The sequence below is a fragment of the Rhinolophus sinicus genome, linkage group LG04, assembly GCF_036562045.2.
Source record: "Rhinolophus sinicus isolate RSC01 linkage group LG04, ASM3656204v1, whole genome shotgun sequence".
Lineage (NCBI taxonomy): Eukaryota > Metazoa > Chordata > Mammalia > Chiroptera > Rhinolophidae > Rhinolophus > Rhinolophus sinicus.
In genome coordinates, this window is record NC_133754.1 from 23,297,257 (window position 1) to 23,317,120 (window position 19,864).

The 19,864-nt window shown below is 31.7% G+C and overlaps 1 protein-coding gene and 1 long non-coding RNA gene across 2 annotated transcripts in view; one reads left to right on the forward strand and one right to left on the reverse strand.

Annotated features, from left to right (window-relative positions):
• DACH1 (dachshund family transcription factor 1) overlaps positions 1-19,864 on the reverse strand; it is a 397,595-nt gene that overhangs the window by 138,363 nt on the left and 239,368 nt on the right. The gene's annotated exons all lie outside the window — the stretch shown is intronic.
• On the forward strand, positions 671-19,488 carry LOC141571288 (uncharacterized). The gene is made up of 3 exons (XR_012496048.1): positions 671-788; positions 8,600-8,789; positions 19,028-19,488. It is a non-coding gene; the product is annotated as an uncharacterized LOC141571288 (long non-coding RNA).

Here is a 19,864-nt window from a genome sequence, read left to right on the forward strand (position 1 = left end):
GGTTTTTCAAAAATGCAAACTAGACATTACTATATTACTTTGCAAAATGCACAGCTTGCAACATTATTGTCTCAGTGGGATCTTAAATTGAATTGTAAAATGTGTCTTATTTCCAGTTTGATTTATGTAAGAGATAGCAGTGGATAATGTTCCTTTTGAAGTTTGACTGCTTTGTGTGAACAAACAATATAAACCTAAAATTCATAATAGAGTTTATTAGAACCTAAAGCAAACTTTCGAGTTATATCATGTTTGACTGAAATGAAAACTTATGATGGACTCAGAAAACCACGTTTTCAAGGAAACAACTTTTGAAGTTTCCAATTACAATGGATTATACAATACATCTGACATGTTCTGTGATTTTATTATGATATTTCAGATAATTACCAAATGATGTTTTTCTTCTAAAAAAGCTTTCCTGTGCCCTGAGAATTAATCTATGATACCATTTAACTTGGCTTTTTGAAGTAATTATCACTAGATAAAAGCCAGCTGGATCTGAATAATAGGATACTTGAATGAATGTATTAGTGTTTGAAAAAGAAAGTACAAATCTTCTAAAAAGATTAATTTCCATAAAAAAGATAGCTCCCAGATTTACAAAAGAATAAACTCAAAAACATAATAAACTCTCAGAAAGAAAGGTAGATTAAAGTCGGAGCTGCAGCACCTTGTTACTGCAGCCGTTTTGCAGCAGTGATTCTGTATCAATTACGAGTGGCTAGTCCTGTACGGCTCTTCAAAGCTCTGTGGGAAAAGCCTGAATGTGGGATACATGCGACAGCGTAAGTAATACCTTCAGCGATTAATTTTGACGCAACGCCGCTTTCATTCTGATCTTATGCTCAATATTTACAGTTTGAGAGAAGCTACAAATATTCTGATGGGAATATATGAATCTAGACGGGCACCTTTTTCCTCCCTCACTTATTAAAGATGTGGATATGAATTTTTCTTTGTCATGAAAATATTGCAGCTTTATCACGCAACAGAGTTGCTGACATCATCAGGTAAAAAGACCTGAGTTGGCCCATAGACTTGATATTCAATATCCTGTTACAAAACATGTTCTCTAAAAAGGGCCATAAATTCTGTTCACACAACTTCTCTCTTTTCCTTTGTACAATTACGAATAAAAACAAAGTTTGACCATGCATAAATTCTTCTGGGAGGTAAAATGTACCTTTCCTTGTTGAATGATTCTTAGGATATTATTACCTTTAAGACAAAACCAAAGCAAATGTGGAGATAAACTAATTTTAACTGTGATTAAATCTAGAACTATGTAAATCTGTTCAAAGAATTGACATACAAATGCCATGTTACTATCAGATCATTTAAAATATGATGGAAATAGCAGGTGTATTTTAATTCTTAAATAATTTCTTTATAAGAAATATGAAATAATGGGGGAAAAGGAAAATTTCTATCCAATCATAACAAGCATATTAAAATCAACTACTGAAAATTAGTAAATCACTTGGTCAATTACATGTTGAAACTAATTTTAATGTGTGGAATATAACAAAACTGCTAGTTTCCCTTATTCCCTTCTTGTATTTATTTTTTTACAGTTCACTGTCAAAATCAACCCGAAAAGAAATGTATCTTAGTAATTGCATGTGTTCATTTAAACTGGGAAGTTGTTTGGTATAGTGAGATGTTTAAATATTAAGTAAATATCCATCATAATGAACATATAAAAGATATATTGCCATTATTAGAAAAATATCATTATATATGAAATGTTTGGGTTTATCAGAAAAGTACTTTAAAAAGAAATGCTGCCTTCTATGAACTCATATTAACTACTAAATGGTTATATCAATTTTAAACAGTAGCTCAAGAATTTCTTTATCATACTTCTTCAAGAAAGCCGCTTTTAGTTAAAACATAAAAATGGTAGTTACAAGGTTTCTGCAAACATAACTGCCATTCCATTAAGGAAATGGTGCAGCAAACAGTAAATAGTGGCCTCAAGGGATATGTAAGTATTGATTTTATTACTGTGTTGGTTGGTTTGTATTTGCAATTGTCAACTCTAATTTTGGACTATGCTTTAAGTATCTTTAAAACTGCTTAAGGAAAGGACAAATATTAATTGGAAAATATTGATAATTATTATTTTTGTAGCTTTAAATATCATAAGAGATTACTACTTTTCAGATTTTGATAGTCCATCTTTTAAAAATAAGAAATTTTAATTAGGCTATACATAGTAAATGAACAACCGACTTGCTTTCCATATATATTTTGTATACTATAAATCAGTATTTGACTCTAGAAATAAAGTTAATCACTATGAAAATTGTAAACATGGTTACATACTTCCTTAATTTAGTTTGGAAATTTAGCTTTGAATTCATTGATATTGACATTTTGATTCACCTAAAAAGACATAAAATAACTGAAATTAATTATATGTCAAGAATTTTCATTATATTGAAATAAACTTCAACTCAGCCTCACTAAATGTAAAATGATCAAATAATGAAAAAGAACAAAATTTGCCAACCTAATGTAATTATTATGTTTTATATTATCATCATTATCGATTTCCTCTTCACATTTCAATAAATGTCATTCACACATTTATGCTAAAGGTATAATTAAGAACACAGATCATTTTCTTAAACCATGCCAGAGAGCAACTTTGTTGAATATGTAAATTTTTAACTATACTTACGGGGCTGTAAAATATAGTCAGTTTTAAACTTCTAGAATTAACTAAAAGAAGTGTTTGTGCTACACCCAAATTTTAGAAATATTCTTTGTGGAAATCTAAAGAGGTAAAAATTAATATTAAAAAGAAACATTATGGCTGCTCTTCAGATTAAAAAATATGAAGTGTTCTTGGCTTTGCAAGCCATACAGTACATTCTAAATATCTCATATCAAAAAAAAGAAAGAAAACATGTTATAAAAAACACGCCAAATCTTTACTATCACTAAATGTCAAGTCCCTATGTCATGAATCAATAAAGATGATCAAAGAAAACTAATATAAAATAATAGTGAATGTCAACCATAATTAAAATGTATAGTTATGGATATCAAGTGCAGCATAGGGAATATGGTCAATGGTATTTTAACAGCTATATATGATGTCAGAGGGCTAGTAGACTTCGGGGCGGGGCTTCTCACTTTGTGAGGGGGTAAATATCTAATCACTATGTTTTTGTGCACCTGAAACTAATAAAAAAAGAAACCAGTTCTCTGGGTTTTAGCAAAATAGTCATACTTACATTGTATTCTTTAAAATTTAGAGAGGAGAAATGTCTTCATGAAGTAAAACCTTGCTTTGATTAGGAAGATGGAACTTCGTGCCTACTACATGTTCGATACATGTTTACTGGACTAAATTTCTCAATTCCAAATAATTAACATCTGATGGATAAATATACAAACTGGCCTCATTGGTTGGACTGTGAATCATAGCTTCACCATTTACTGGTATATAGTTCAGAATGAAAGTCATGAGTATTTTTTTATATTTATTTTAGAATTCACCATAGCATGGGAAGCCTTACAAATCGATAGTTCTCTCTAAGTGTTAGTTAAATGAGTGAGATGCATTAAAAACAAATAGCAAAGATATCTGACAGGGTTGACATTTTAAAATATATAAGCGTAGGGAAAAATAGAATTGGAGATTCTAATGATAATCATTTTAAATTCAACAGATTATGAAAATACATTTTTGTTCATCTTCACTGTCAGCCTTCCTGAGACCATAAGATCGCTCTACCATGTCTAAGATTTTCATGTTTCTCACTTGAGAATACTTCATTCTCCTCACTACCACCACTGACTATAAGCATTTTAAAGGAAAAGTCTGGAGTAAAATTTACTATAAATAGATGAAAATTTCATAATTAGTCCTAAGAATCAAGGATCTTGTTTATAATATGTAGTTCAATATATCAGTGATTCTTAAACATTTTGGTTTCAGGATCTCTTCACACATATTGGTTATAATCTATCAATATGTATCATATTAGAAAAGAAAATTGAGAATTTAAAAGATATTTACATATTTATTAAAAATAACTATAAATCCATTGCATATTTGCATAACTAACATGTTTTGATAAGAAATAAACATATTTTCCAAAAAAATACACTTTGGCAAAATTCTTTAATGTCTGGTTTAAGAGAAGTCATTTGGATTTTTATATCTACTTAAGTCCTTTAATCTGTTGTGATGTCACAAATCATATAGACTCTAAAAGAGTCCAGTGTATACTCATGAGAGAATTAGAGTTATTAAAAAGTAAATCAGATGTTAGTATATTTTAAAAAGGCTTTTACCACTTGGATTTTTGGAACCCCTGGGAACTCTCCTCTCCATGGGTCCTGGGACCACATTTTAAGAACTGCTGCTATATCTGATAACATTTAGGACTTTTTAGAACATCCGGGTTAGGTACTAATTTAGTAACTAAAATACTATCCTAATATGACTTCAGACAATAAGAACAAGATTAGAAAGCTTACTTTAGAGTTTTGTTTTTTGTTTTGTTTTTGTTTTTTTTAATGGAAAACTCATTACTTCTATGCCAACAATGGAAATTTTCAAAAAAGGTAATAATGAGAAACTTTTTTCTCTAGCCTTAATTTTACCTCACAAGGAATTACTACTTATTAGTCATTTTGAGGTGACAGACAAAGCATAGAAGTTGGTAAAAGACAGAGGTGGCTTTAAATATTGTTGTTGCACTCCTAAACATAAAGACTCACTCTGTACCTCAAACACTTCAGCTGTTAAGTGGGGATAATACCCATTCAAGGGTAAACACAGAATTAAGTGAGATGATACATGTGAAGCATACAGCACACAGAAGTTGGAAATTAATAAAAAGGGCAATTATTAAGTAGAAGTCAAGGTTAAGATCACAGGTCCAGAGGCCAGACAGAAAGAAATGAGACAGGGGCAAGATGTTTAAGAAGCTGGGTAAGCCACAGTCGCTCATGTGTAATATGCCAACAATCAAGGATAAGCATCAAATTCTCACACAAATTAGGTAATAAATGTGTACAAAGCATCCATCATATAACTGATAGGAAGAAAAGGAGAAGAAGGAAATGCCAGGGGGAAAAAAGAGGGAGAATTTTACCATGTCAATTTGGTTTATAAAATAAAAAAAGGAAATTATGGTCATTCTTAAGAAATATTAGACTGGACAGGAGGGGATTTCAAAAAAATGAAAAACAGTTAATATACTATGAATATTAAAAAAAAGAACGCAATTTGAAACAGATAAGCTCTAAAAATCCAAGCAGAACTTGACTATCTCAATTTTTATGGGGAAGAATGCAATATTCCTCCAAGGCATTCCCGAAATTCCTTAAAGATAAAGGCTCCACCTTTAGTCTCTTCATTGCCTAGGCTTATCCAGTACGAGGTCCAAAAATAGGTATTCACTCAACTGGCATTCTGAATGAAGGCAATGCATTATAATTAACATGTATGTGATACTTTGGAGTTTAGGAAACATCAGTAGAATTTAACAATAAATGTAATTGCTAGGAAGCTGCCTCAGAGCTCAGATGTTTAGAAAGAATAGTGCACAACAATAATGCACAAGAGCACATCACCGTAGAATGATAGGAAAAATTAGCCAGGTGGAGGGGCTAAATGTAATGTTGGATTGACAAAAGCCAGGAATTAAGCTGAGATGACATAAAAGACTTTGAGGGGTTATTTTTATGTTTATTACTTTCAAGTTAGTCGTTAAATAAAAAGGGGAGGAATATCTTTCTTGAAGATAGTATTAATGTTCAAACGAATGTTTTGTGACTCTTGTCTTGCAATTCAGAATTATTAATACACTTTGAAATGTTTTTTCTGATTGTCTAGATTCTACAAAATTAGCAAATCTTTTATGTTCTGATATTTTTAAGATCGTCTGAAAACTTTTATAAACAATGTATCTAAATTATCTATTATATCAATGATTGAAAGAATAGATACCAACTCTATTCCAGATGACTCAGATACGTTTTAATTGGTAAATGAAAGCCACGTATTCTATGTAATCAACAATATTCCCTGCGGCATTTTTATTTCTTATCAAAATTTCATTTCTAGGTTCCCAGATGCATTCAAAACAAGCATGAAAATTTAATTTTTAGACTGCAATATGTCAAATGTATGTTACACATTTTTTAATTCAAGAAAGTGCTGTTGAATGGGAATATACAGAGGAAAAGGAAAATAGTAAGCTTATGTATGCTTTAAGCCAAAAGTATTCATAATCCTTAACTTAAGAGATTTTAAAGGTCAATAATAATGGAATATGTTTTCATTACCATTTCCCATGGTGAAGCATGTAAAACATCTTGAATAACTAAATATGAAGAATCAGTTAGGGTTCACATTAAATATGATTAATGCATATGCTTTTTGAAAACTTAAAATTCGAATGTTGCTAAGAAAAACAGAATGCTGAATATTGCCGTTAATTACCTGATTATAAGTATAGGCTAATAATTCCCAATTAAAAACCTACATTAGTCACTTTTTAAAAACTAAATAAAAGACAAAAACATAAATTTGTCTCTTTGAAATATCTCATATAAGTGAAATAAGGCAGCATTTGTTTTTCTGTGACTGGCTTATTTCACTTAGCTGTAATGATGGGGGAAAACGGAATTGCTGAAGTTTCAGTTAAGCAAGATGAACAAGCACTAGTCTGCTGTATAACATTGTACTTATAGTCAACAATATTGTGTAGTAAACTTAAAATTTTAAGAGGGTAGATCTCATGATAAGTGTTCTTACCAGATTACAATAAAATTGTTTTAAAAGATAATAACAATATTAAAGAATATAGTGGGGCTTTTATATCTCTTTTAGTGTAGTAAATGAAATTCAACTGATAAAGCATAAAATTAAATATATTCTAAAATACTATATATAAAAATAAATAATATGCTTAAATATAGACACCACTAATAAAGACATTTGGGGGAAGTCTTGGCTTCCTACTTATAAATACACTACTAGGGTATTTGAAACGAAAAATAGTTTATTAAAAATATATACTTTACGTAATAGATCTAGGAATATACTGATGTTATTGTTTTAAAGAAAGTCATTTTATTTACTAAATATTCATTCTCAAAATGATGCACTTTTTATAATTGAATACTCAGAGATTTAGAGATATATAACATAACTATCTACTAAGGAAACACCATTTTGCTTTTATAGATATTTTATTACATCAATGGATGTAATATGTGTCCTTCTATGACTAAACTCATAAGCTATAACATAAACATTACTATCAACAACGTAGACCAGCCATAAAATTCAATTAAAAATCCCTACATTTTAAGCAGTGATAGTAGCATAATACGTAAACATGAGCTGAAACGATGTGTAGTTCCTAGAGCATGTCACATTTAGAAAATAAACGTTTTAACTGTTTCATTATCACGTTCTCAGTGCAAAGAATTTTGAGGTCCTTTTGTAACTCTTAGATCTCACCTGAAAAGTCAGGGTTTTCATTAATGAACTGACATTCTCATAGTCAAATCAATTTATTAATTTTTAAGCAATATGTTTCACGTATTGTTTTTGTACTCAAAACATATATCCCTTATTAATTCATTCTTTCAACAAATATTGGTTGCAGGCACTGTTCTAGGGACTGGGTTTGACAATGACCAAAATGAACCACAAAATCTCAAACCCCATGAGGCTAACAACATTCTAATGATTATATGCTGGATTGTATACGTTCTGTTGGACTGTAATGAATGTGTCATGGAGCAAAATAAAGCATGAAAGGAGGATAGAGAGTATTTACATATCAAGGAGACAGACTGCAATTTAAAATAGGGTTGTTGGTAAAAACCTTAAAAAGAAGGTGACATTCAAAGGAAATGAAAGAACAAGATGTATTCAGAGAGGATTCCAAAAAGAGGGAAGAGCAATGCAAAGCCCCTGAGGCAGGAGTGTTCTGAAATTATTTGAATTTTTAATTGTTTTTAAATTTAGTAGAGTGACAGTGGTTAGTAAAATTATATAGGTGTCAAGTATACATTTCTATAATATATCATCAACATATTGAATTGTATGTTCACCACCCAGAGTCAGTTATCCTTCCATCACCATATATTTGAACCCCTTTACCCTCTTCTACTACCTTTCTCTCCCCCTTACCCTGTGGTCAGCACTAAACTGTTGTCTGTGTCTATGAGTTTTTGTTTGTCTTGTTATCTGTTGCTTTCAGTTTTATATGCCACATATGAGTGAAGTCATATGGTTCTCAACTTTTTCTTTCTGATTTATTATGCTTAGCATGATATTCTCAAGATCCATCCATGTTGTTGCAAATGGCAGTATAGCATCTTTTTTAAGTCCAGGTAATATTTCATTGTGTATATGTACCACATCTTCTTTATTCAATCATCTATAGAAGGACATTTTGGTTGTTTCCATGCCTTAGCCACGGTGAATAATACTGCATTGAACAGGGGTACATATATCTTTATGGATAAATGTTTTCCGATTTTTTGGGTCAATACCCAGAAGAGGTATTTCTGGGTCGTACGGTAATTCTATTCTTTTTTTTTTTTTTTTCAGGAATTTCCATACTGTTTTCCATATTGGCTGTACCAATTTACATCCGAACCAGCAGTGTATGAGGATTCCTTTTTCTCCACATCCTCTCCAATACTTGTTACTACTTGTCTTGTTGATAATAGCCATTCTAACAGGTGTGAGGTGGTATCTTATTGTGGTTTTGATTTGCATTTCCTAATAGCTAGTGAAGGTGAGCAATTTTTTCATATATCTGTTAGCCTTTTGTATATCTTCTTGGGAGAATTGTCTGCTCAGTTCCTCTGCCCACTTTTTAATTGGATTGTTTGTTTTTCTGTTTGTTGAGTTACATGAGCTTTTTATATATTTTGGATATAAACCCCTTATCCAAATTGAGGTTGAGGTTAGCAAATATCTTCTCCCATTCAGTTGGTTGCCTGTTTGTTTTGTTAATTGTTCTTTTACTGTGCAGAATCTTTTTAGTTTGATATCATCCAATTCATTTATGTTTGCTTTTACTTTCCTTGCCTTGAAGGTCAAATTCATAAAATCCTCTCTGAAGCCAAGGTCCATAAGTTTAGGACCTATCCTTCTTCTATGCATTTTATTATTTCAGGACAGATAATTTTCAACAAATAAGCCAAAAATGTACAATGGAGAAAAGAACACCACTTCAATAAATGGTGCTGAGAAATTTGAAAAGCCATGTGCAAAAAAATGAAACTAAACTGCTATCTGTTACCATGTACCAAAATTAACTCAAAATTGATCAAATACCTAAATATAAGACCTGAAACAATAAAATGTATGGATTATTTGAGAAATGGCAGGAGGCCAGAGTGGTTATAAGTAAGTGAGTGGAAAGTAAGAGTGGGAAGGAAAGCAGTCAGAGTAGAGAAGCCATGTCATGAACAGGATTAGACATTATCAGATGGATTTCTTGTTTTCTTTTTTTAACTTTTACTCTACATGGAATGGGAAGAACTGAAATGGTATACACACAGAGGAGTGATGTGGTCTTATTCAGGTGTTTATAAGACTATTCTGCCAGGTATAAAGGGTAAGGTGGAAAGCAGGAACTCAGGTTAGGATGCTTTCACAATGACCTACACAAGAGATGATGAAGGAGCAAGAGGTGGGTAGATGTGTGGATACATTAGATGTGGGTATAAAAGAGAGAAGAGTTCAAGATGGCTCCAAGGTCTGGGGCTTGAGCAAGTAAGTGGTAAATGGAGATACCGATTACAAAAGTGAGAAGAGTGAGGGATGAACAGGTTTGGGGTAAGACCACCAAGAATTCTTTCTGGAGATTTTCAATTTGAGATATCCTAAACTGAGCTCCTAGTCAAGTAACAATTTTGAGAGCTAGAGTCCACAGGCAGAAAATTAACACTAAAATGTGTTTTTCTTTCTTAATTTACAGAGTAACCAAGTGGCTGATGAGTAGATGGTCTCAAATTATGCACCTCTTTCATATCTTATTGTTTAGGTTTTCACTGGAAATAGTATATCTTAACAATATTGTTTATTTAGTATTTCTTTTTTTCAAGGTTCTCACTCATTAACTCATGTATTCATTTAACCCATTTACTGAGTGGCAACTGAATAGCAGTCACTTTTCCAAATACTGGGGAATACAGCGAGGATAAGGTTTTGTCCTCAAGGTGGTCATAGTCTACTAAGGGAGGAAAAACATATTGTGGTGTTTATACATTTTGAAGATTTGGGGAGCAAAGTTGAAATGTGTGGTTTACATGCACTGTGTTCATATACACAGTTTAATGCATTGTGGTTGTAACAACTGTACGAAAACTATATGTGACTTTTAGAAAGCACACAAAGAGATGGATCATATATGACTATTTATTGTTTTATTAAAATTGAGACAATGGCTTCATAAAGCTCAAAGAATTAAATTATCTCTTTATGCTGTATTAGTGACATATCTTCATTTGCTCTTTTATAGGTATGAGTGAGGTCAAGTGCATGTTGGCTCAAGTGGGTAAAAGTTTTCACAGAAAAGGAGACATTGGAAATGTAGACCAATGAAAGCAAAATGACATTTTTGGCAGAGGGAACAGCATATTTTAATTTATAGAAGCACTGAAAAATTGGGGGGAGAGGATAAATAAGTATAGCTAGGGCTTTCAAGGAAGGTGGGGGACTGAAAGGGGCTATAAAAAGAGGGTTCAACAATATTAAATTCAAATTTATTTTCAATTACAAAAAAATTAAAATTAAGTCTAAATCAAACTGAAAGAAAACTGGTATTGTGAATGATAAACACCACTCAAATAAATCAGTCACCACAAATATATTTATTGGTTTACTTCTTGAATTACTATAGTAAGGTATCCTTTTCATGATGAATTGAGGGTCTTTCTGACCTAGAACCTTATGACACTTGTCTGAGGTGGTACTGTCTATTATAAAATGACACTGTGTGTGTTTTTACACTAATATTGTGTAATACCTACTCTTTGATCCACAGATATAAATGCACATGCTTTTTTTCTTTTTTTTTCAAAGTAAAGACAAACATTACTGAAAAAGCTCGCCCCCATCCCCTCTCCCTCCCTCCTTGTGACTGCACAGGCTCTCAGCAATTCACACTGTGGGTAGGACTGCAGTCTCTGACATCCAGTCCCAGCTCAGCCCTGTCAAAGTGCATGACCTTAGGGAATTTGTTTGATCTCTCGGTGCCTCAGTTTCCTCCTAGATCAGGAGATGATCTGATTGTCCCTGTCTCCTTATCCTATTGTTGGATTAAATGGCTTAACATCTGTGAAGCACAGTGGCTTATCTATCCGTCTTAAGTGATCAATAAATAGTAGGTGTCATTATAAGCATGAGAAGTGCTTTGTTGGAAGAGGAGAGCAGAAATAAAATTAGTTAAACACCTTCTATTAATATGCACTTGCTGCAAATTTGTTTCATTGTGTCAAAGTCACTGGGGACTTGGAAAACCCTAAAACTGGAGACGTGCTGTAAATATTTCAATAAATGTACTATTTAAAATTTATGAATGTTCACTTGTCTATTCTATAAACTACATTTTTGTTGTGGAAAATGTATATAAACAGTGCTTTACTTATAAATGGTTAGTATCATAAATTTTACCCCAAAATAATGTATATTTGGCTTGTGATTGAGTCACCAGTCCTCAAAAGCCTATTTAAATCACTATGTACTTGGAAAATTGTATTTGAAGCTGCATTTCAACTTGGACTCTCATTTATTATATATTGAAAATAGAAAACTTACTTTCACCATTCTACTTCCAACTCAACAGAGAATCTCTGTCAGCAGTAGTAAAAGTTACGTGGGAACTGTACTCTTGAGCACCAGGAATTTGCTAATTTCTACATTTGTAAAGGAAAATAATCTTAATACAAATTTACCTGCTTATCCTTACAAATTATTCATTCTCAAATCAGGATAGGAACTCATTCTTTGACAGTATCTCAGTTTTAGAGTTCTCCTGACTTGGATACATCTCTTACTTATATCAAGATATAGCTCAAAACATATCACTTTCCTGAACCAAAAAACTCTATCATTAAAATGCAAAAATAAATAAGTCAAAACCTGACAACAGTATTATAATTTCAAGCTTCATGCTCGTGATACAAATAAATAGACATGTGAGAATTAATTTTAAAAATGACAATTAACAGAATAACAGAATTGCACTATTTGCATATTTAAAACAATCTGATACTAGTACTTCAGACAAAATTGCTGAAATTCTTGACCCACAAATTAGAGGCAAACAAATAGCTAAATCAAAAGAATTATGAGTAAAATTTCACTAAATGTAATGTAATTCGGGCATTAAAGAGATTGATGAACTATATAGCCCGAATGGCAAAACTGCTGTTAAACAATTCCTGGTCTTGCAGGGACGGAAAAATGATGCCCCCTCCCATTATGAACAACAGCCATAGCCAGAAGCTTTGTATCCCATCTACTTAATCTTCAAAGTTTAATTTAAAAAAGAATGTAATAAAGCCTTATGTACTTGAATTGCAGTGGCAGAACAAGAAAGGTAAATTAAGACACATTCCTCCACAGGTGTATTTTTACAGGTTCATGTAAGTAAAATGGATTTCAACTCCCCTGAATGATACTTTCTGTATTTATATTATTTTGTATTTACTTTCTGTGCTTATGTTATTTTGATTCAGTAACTTATTAACATGGGAATGGTCAGTTACACTCTAATTAATTCCATACTAATTATGCTAATGCTAAGGATTTTGTGTGTTTATAACAAAAACAACTTTCAGTTTTTCAGTATCAACTCTTTATACACACAAACTCATTTACACACACACACACATACACAAACACACACACACACACACACACACACACACACACAGAAATTTAGAAAACTGAGATCTAATGTGGGAATGTGTTTAAATAACAAAGATACAAAATATCTGAGGGGAGAAAGCAGAATAAAAATCTTTACCACAATTTCCATTTCTGTATCAAGTCATGGCTACTGGCATTAAGGAGTAAGGCCAAAAACTCATATGGCAATAGCTCAGTATCTCAGTCAGTTATTTAGAACTCACAGAAACAGAAGTTATAGTTGTTGGTGTATTTGTCACCAAACATAATGTAATGAAAGATTCAGATATGTTGGATTACCATGACCTATGAGAAAGACATTGATGTTTGTCAAGAACACAGATTCTGAAATCAAAATTGGCTTGGCTAAGTCAAAACAACTTTCAGAGCTGCAGTTCCTTTCTTCAAAATACTACATATGTAAAAGGCATTTATTCATAAATAATGGCCATATAAGCTAACTCAACTGGAAAATTTTTCCAGTTTTTCAAACTATACATGCCCAAATCATGAGCTGTGGGTGGATATATTTAGTTTAATAAATGCTTTCCATGTGTTTTTGATCAGTGTGTACTTATAATTATGAAGCCATAAAATGAGTATCAAGGAAATTCTATTATACAGAAAAAAAAAGCCAGGAAATGAGAGAATTAAAATCAAGGATCCACTATAGTTTTCCCCAAACACCTGAAGGATGCTCATGTTCTGAATGGTCATTTGTATAACTCAGATATACTTTCTAACAGTAAAAGTTTTCCACAGAAGGAATTTTGTAATGGATATGAGATAACAGCTGGTTTTCAAGTTTATATTGACAAAAACATGTAAAGAGGCCTCAAATCATGACAAGCTAATTAGACTCGAATTCCAGTGGTTCTCAAAACTGGCTTTTTATTTGGAATCACCTGGAATTTTTTTAAAATACCAATACACAGATCTTACTCAGAGATTATAATTTTGTTGGTTAGAAGTAAGGTCAGGTAATTTTTTTTTTTAAAGCTCCTCAGCAGACGCTAATGTACAAGTAGGATTAAAAAGCCCTGAACTAGCTGAACTATGTGATCCTTTTCAACTCAGATTTCATGATTCAAAAAAAAATCTCTATTTAAATAATCATATATGTGCCAAAGTAGAATTTGCCATATGTTATGAACCCAACAAAATTCACAGAATTAGGAGGCAAATGACATCATGTTGTGTACTGACATTTTTCTTCTGGAAATGATTTATTTACATATGTCCCTGCCCCTTTACAACCGTTCTGCAATCCTGAAGGAAGCTAGATAAAAACTTCTGGAGCCTACAAGATGGTCGATTCTCCCAGGCAAAAGCAGAGCAGTTAATAACTTTAAGCCTGCTATCAACGTGAAAAATATATTCTTAGAGAACAGAAATAATTTGCCTCACTATCTTCAACAGGAAAATACATAGTAGGAAAAGTGTGAGTGTGTGTGTGTGTGTGTGTGTGTGTAAACTGTGTTTATATAGGTAATATTTTTAAATTATTTATGTTGCATTACATGGTTATCTTTTAAACTGTCCTTCAACACAATACTACATAGTAATTTATTACTAACTTTGTCTTGCTTTCTAGATTTTATTTTTTTTGTTTGTTTTGTACTTGTTCAGGTTGACATGAGTTTTATGCTTCAAATATAGAATAGAACAGAAAACGTGTTTTGACACTTTCACCCATTTTACGATTGGGTGAATGCCTGTAAAAATCATAATCCCCTTTATCTTTTTTCTAAACTAAATAAAACAGAACATTATCATGTTTTAAAGACTTCTGAAGACTTTTCCTGATACAAACAAAATAAGTGCCAAGTTGATACTCTATTATCACTTCAAAATGTTTCATAGTTTAGAGATGAAAAGTAAAAGATGAAGAAAATTATATTTTACACCTATGAAGCTAATGTAATCACTAATCATATAGTTATATATATTTTAAATACTGTACAACAAATTATGCTGTCAGTTGCCAAAACATACTATTTCAATATTAGGCCCTTTTACCATTTTGTGTCTGTTATATAATATTCTTGTACAGAATTTGAATAATGCTAAACAATGAGGCATTATTAGCCAGATATTTAACACAATAATAACCAATCCCAATTTTAATATGAATCTATTTTGAAGGAAATACTACTAGCTCATACAAATATATTGACTACTGATTATTTGTAGGCACAGCAAAATAGGACTATGAGGCTACAGAAAACTGACTAGCTGCTAACTTGAGCTAACTTGATTCTGTAACAGTGGTACTGTAAAAAAAAAGAGTATTTTATATTCTGGCAAACTTAACATGACATCTCCTATATATTTTCAACATTTCCTATATAATAAAATTTTGTTTTGTGTATCCAAGCATGCATATTTCTTAAAGGGTTTTCTAAATAAATATAACACAAACTACATCATTGCAAGTCACTAAGGTTTGGCCAAATAGGAAATATTGTTAAAAGGAAAATCTGTGTGTGTTTTCCTTAATTACAAAGACCATATCTAATTTTAACTGCCTCCATTTTTTCTTAATAATGAGCTGACCTTCTATTCTCCTTAACCCTTTTTTATCAAAGCCATCTACACCCACTTTGCCTTCTGTTTCTCTAATCTGCAATTATTTATGTTTTCTTCATGCTGCTTTGTCCGCCATGGGAGCAAAATTGTATTTGGTGAAATATAGAGCTAATTATACCATGAACCCAGCAACAAAAAGACAGAGCAGATGTTACTTCAGACGTGCTAAAAGTCCTCATGCTTAATGCACATAGAGTAAAACACTGAGCAGAGTCGTCAAAAACAATATCTAATCAAGGCAGCTTTAGACATGCAAATCTTTTTAACACCAGAGTTAAATGGAGAAATTCTGTCAATAATATTTTCAGTACTCACCATGTGCTTGCCAGAATAATTATATTAGGTAGTGATTTCTAATTAATATAATAAATGTGTGAGTCCACATTGTTTCTATCCCAGGGGGCTAGAAATCTAGGGAGGCAGAAATGGAGATCATATGCTGTGAGTTAATAATACAACACACAATGTTTTCATTGAGAATGTGTTTCCATTCAAGCCAAAATAAGTGGTTTGAATATTTTTTAAGTAAAATATATTTTATTCTGTTTTTGCTTCTTTTTTTTCCACAGTGAATCATTTAAATTATCTATTTAATTGGGTGTTGAATTGATAGAAGTTAAGATCAGTTCCTCTTTGCTTAACTTACTAATATATTTTCATTTACGACAGTTTCATTTTCGTTTTGTAAATATTTGGGTACATAAATATCTGAGTATAACTATCATGGCACACTGGTTGCCTTGTTTTCTTTGCAAAAGCTGAAAATGATTTTTTTGACATATTAGATTTAAATCAATATTACTTGTATGAAGAAACTGATTTCCCCCCACTGTGACTCGTATGCAAATGGTAAATTACTCCAGGAAAATACCAAAATGGTTATCATGCTGTGTAGTGACTAAAAACAATTCCAACCTCACTAGTTTAAAGTCACTGTAAGAGGGCAGTATTTTAATGACATACTTTCCACTGAAAGAAGTGTGCCTACACCACAGGGTGTAAAGCCCCTTCTGAGATGTAAAACTTAGTGGGCTCAGCACACCAAAACTCCCTCCTGGTGAGTGTTAAATGTGTGCATTGAGTGGCTGATTTGGGCATCACTTTCAAAGCTTATTTTAGGAAAATAAAGCACCTCTCTGCAAAGCTATGATAGTCAAGCTAAAAAATTCCATCATATTAAGAAGTGTATAATTTGTACTCTTTTCTGTGTTATATAAAATAAAACAGTGTCTGGTTTATACAAATAACCAATTTTTAAAACATTATATGTTAGCCTGTTATAAAGGGAATAAGTGCTCTAACAGCTAATATTTTCTACAAATTGCCTGTTGAGAAAAAAAATACATTTATATGTTGGAAACATTGTATTAGTCCAACATTTACGTTTCAAATAAATTAAGAGTACACACTAAGTATGTGTGTAATATACACAGATATGTGATATACCTATTATGTCAAATGTAAATAAAATTGTGAACATTACAAGTTATTGCTTCTTTATTGTGAAGGAGTATGGAGGCCTACATGTATTTTCAGAAGAACATGAGAGTAACTTTGAAAATATTGATTTTATATCAATGCTGAATGCAAGTGTTGAGATGAAATGTCTAGTAAGTCTCTTACACTTTATGCCATTATATTAGATTATGAGGGAGTTGATATATGTTCACAATGTTTGTCTGAATAATGAATATATGTTTTAAAAGTCTACTTATAAAATATAATGTTACCATATTAAATGAATAGTAAACTGCAATAGAAAACCACTTCATGTAATTTAACAATCTTCAGTGATTATTGATGTTTTCCAATCTTATTTTCCAATTGGTTAATTTTCCATTTACCTTACATTTCAAAAAGTGCTGAAAACATAAATGCATAATTATCATAAAAATACTTATTGAATTAAGAAACATCAAAACACATTACTGTTATGTTAAAATTGAGCTAAATATTCTAAAAGACAAATAAAACAAACAAGGTATATCCTTCAGCTTTGCACAGTAGAATGGAACTTAACTACTTTGATATTCACTAGGCCAAAAGAACCATTGCAGATGGTATATTAATTGTAACTTTACCAACTTGGCAATTCATGCACTCAGAAGAATGCAAATTTCTCATGAGGGCAAACTATTAAACAGTATTTTGGAAAAGGGAAATATCCAAGTGTAGGTACTCTAGTTTTTGCAGTTTCCAATACTTTGGGCCCTTTCAGGAATTGAGACTCATCAAGGTAATATAGCTGAAACAGAAAAAAATAACACATTTTGTCCAAACTTGATTCTTGGTATCTGAATAGAAATTATCTCAAGTAGATAATCAGAATAAACTCCACACCTTAGAGAACCAAGGTGTCAAATGGCAATGGAGTTATTCACTCATTTTGTTCCTCCTACATCAAAGGCACTACATATCATCTCTCCTATCATATCTTGCTAATTAGTCAAAACAAAGGGACTTTCTTTTTTTTTATTAGTTTCAGGTGTACAAAACAATGTAATAGACATTTATCATTTATATCCCTCAAACAGTTATAACCCCCTTCCCTCCATCTACTACCCCTCTGACTTTCAAAAGAGCTACTTGGTCTACTAGTATTTTAATCAAAATTGTACACAGGAGTACTTCGTTTGATCTCATCTAGTTTTTTGTTTGTTTGTTTGTTTTTACCGCATAGGCAAAGTGGTCTATAAATACACAATGTATGAAGCAATATTTATGCAAAATAGCTTGAATTCCAGAACTACTATAGATATAGCTTACTTTAATCAAATGCTTTATATTGAAATGCTTCCTAAGTAGTGGATTGATTTAAAAATTGATTAGATAAAATTCCTGATTTACTTGGAACATTTCAGGAAAATTCTACAGATGAGTATGCCCATATATTAAAAGAATCTAATGTTTTACATGTATAATATATTTAGTTCACTGAATCAATAATCAGAATGTGAAAATACTAAATTTCTGCTACTCTGACACAGTCTTCATGTCAGGGATATATCCCCTTGCTTGAATCACAGTATTTTAATGCTGCATGATGTTCATTTTGAAAGAAAGAAATAAAATAACGGGATGTGATTTGTTTTTAATACCAAAGAACATTGTTGAGTATGACTAATGGCTCTTTCTGAATACACAATAAGATCGATAATTAGAAATATTTTTAAATTCACAGGATAGAAACATTTAGTGTGAACATGATACTAAACTTTAATGAAACAAATTTTAGATAGCATATCTATTGAATACATTAAATATAATAAAATAACACTTCATGGGGTGAATATTTAGAAACTCCTTCCTTTCTATATAATAAAAACATGTAGTCATATAAAATTCTTAAGCCTTTTTCAAAGAAAAAGTTTTCCCACATAAAAGCTGGCTTACAGTATATTAAGGGATAGAAGTTGCATGATGTGGAAAATGGAAAATTTGATTCTCCTTATTCACAAACTGGAAGTTATACTTTTATTAAGGAAAAGAACAATTAAAGTGTCCCTTTCTTTCCCTATGCAGAGTCTAGAGAAGAGTACAGAGAAGGGAAGAAGTGAAGACACACAGTCTCCCAGATTTGCCACTATGTAATCGAAAGTGATTTTTTTGAAGATTGCTGATGAAGACACAATATGATACACCAAACTGAACAATAACTTATACTCTGTATGGACTGTAGATGACTTCATGGCATCTGGTCACAGCCTGCAGTTATTCTGTGTTGGTCTGGCAGAAGTGACACACCTACCATGGAAACCTCACTATTGTGACACAATAATCAATAAAGGTGTTCCTCCAACTTAGCCCTCACTTTCTTTGCTAGTTTACAGGGACACTAACTTTTTCTCTTTGATATCAAAATAAATTATATTCTCTAGGATGACTACATTTGCAATAATGCTTAATGCATTATAGGCTTTATGATACTTACATATCTCTGTATCTATGCACAGATACAGAGATACAGAGAGAGAGAATACAATTGTAACCAAGATTTTGTTTAAACTGCTCATTTTAATACGCTATCATTCTTCTCACATGGATAGAACTGACTCCTACTAAATCAGTTTGATAACTGCCAGTGTGATGAATTCACATGTATAAAAAAAATTAGTAAATGTTAATCTAAAACTTATTCTCAGAAACTAAAGAATCTAAACTAGAAACATTTTCAAGGATTGGAGAATCTTGAAACAAGAGTATTAGAATGATTACTGATATGACAGACATGAAAAACCTTCTTGGTAGTTTGAATACAAAGGTATCAAGAAGTAGAATGAGTGTTGAATTTATGTTGTGGAAAATTGGTCCCAAGTTGGTTTTCCACTTCATCAGAAAGCACTTTTGTCTTGTATGCAA